Source organism: Ananas comosus, unplaced genomic scaffold, assembly GCF_001540865.1.
Source record: "Ananas comosus cultivar F153 unplaced genomic scaffold, ASM154086v1, whole genome shotgun sequence".
NCBI lineage: Eukaryota > Viridiplantae > Streptophyta > Magnoliopsida > Poales > Bromeliaceae > Ananas > Ananas comosus.
Window position 1 is genome coordinate 1 of NW_017891532.1, and position 1863 is coordinate 1863.

A 1863-nucleotide genomic window follows, 5' to 3' on the forward strand; every position below is an offset into this window, starting at 1 on the left:
GTTATATACTTATATTCGAGACTTGTTCCTGGCAGAGATTCAAGATGAAACTTAGCAGAGCTGGATTTAACTTGATTGAATTTGTTTCCGATCATAAAAAAAAAAAAAAAATCCTCTAATTTCTCATTGCGAATTTGTTTATTATCGTTTATATATTATCTTAGACGGGTGGATCATAGAAGAAACTCCGCCAATCCGAATCCATTTGGAAAAATGCACAATGGATGCTACTAATACTATAAAATAAACTACTAAACACCTAAAAAAAGAGGAATTTTACTGTATCACACTTACACCACATTATGGGTAACAAATTAATTACATCTCTCATTATGATAAAAAATATACAATAAAAATATTTTTTTATAATTACGATAGGATGGATAATCCCAAAATAAGCTATTTGATAGGTTGGAAACGCCGCATCTCGAATACGCCGGGTGCATTCTAGAATTTTTCCTAAAAAGAAGCCTTTTAAATGCGGTCAAAGTTGGCTTAGGCTCACAAAAGATACCGCACTCGGAAGCTTCAGCTCAAGAAGTAATCGTTACATTACAGAGGAAGAGAGAGAGGAGGAATTCTACACTGTCACACTTGCACCACGTCATCAATAACAAGCCAATCACATTCTTTTTTTTTAAACAAAAGTACAATAAAAATATTTTTTTACAATCATGATGGGACATATATTCTTAAAAGAATTAATTTGATTGGTTTATTACGCCACGTCACTAATATACCCGTTGCTTTTTAGAATTTTTCGATCGAGAGAGAGAGAGAGAGAGAGAGAGAGAGAGAGAGAGAGAGAGAGAGAGAAAGGGTATAATTGGCCACACAGGGCACGGACCTCGGAACAAGCGCTTCTTTTGCACTAAAGACGTAAATATCTTATTCCGTTTACGGCCCACGGCCTTGGAATCACAACCGTTGATTATTCTCACCACCACCGTCCTTTTTTTAAGTTTTACTCCCTCGAAAAAAAGAAGATGTACTCAAACTCCTTCCTCTGTAGTCCCGGTTGAAATTGTTCCCTCGACTTTTTAACCAAAATTAACTATGTATTATAATAATTAATTATTCTATCATCAATTAACTGTTAGCTAAGAAATAATTAAAATTGTTAAATATTTTACAAATTACTAAATTGACTAAATTTTTAATTCTAAAAAAACAATAATTAAGAGATGTGAATTTAATATTGAGAAGGCTATTTCAAAAAAAAAATTCATTTGATACGTATACGAATATATTTATAGATTATTGATGTACTGTATATATATATATATATATACATACACTTTTAAATTACATACATAAATTAATTAAAGTTTGACTGTATGTCCGTATACATTATGAAATTCAACAGGCTAAATTACACTATTCTTTCCCAAGTTTTAACTGAGTCTTATTTTGGTTTTAGAACTTTTAGATTTGACTGTTAAGATTCTGAAGTTTCCCATTGGCCCTCCAACTTAACAGTATTTTCTTGCAGTTCATAGCTTTAAACAAAAATTATTTCTTGCAACTAACTCATCTTATGTTGTTGATACACCATAAATTTCATCAATCCATCACCTATTTATATTTTTTTAATTAAACTGTACATTTTTCAAATTATATATAAAAAATATTACTTAAAGGATTTTGAAATTAAAATATATGATGAGACAAATAATTGATAAATGCATAGTATGTAAATATACAAAATCAAAAAAAAAAATTAAGAGTCTAGAATTTTAGCATCAAAGTTTTAAATTGAAAGGACAGAACGGTGTGTGGAAAACTACTGGTGCAATTTATTCGAATTTAACACATCTAGGGTATATAAATATCGTAATGAAGACAATATTTCTATAGATACTT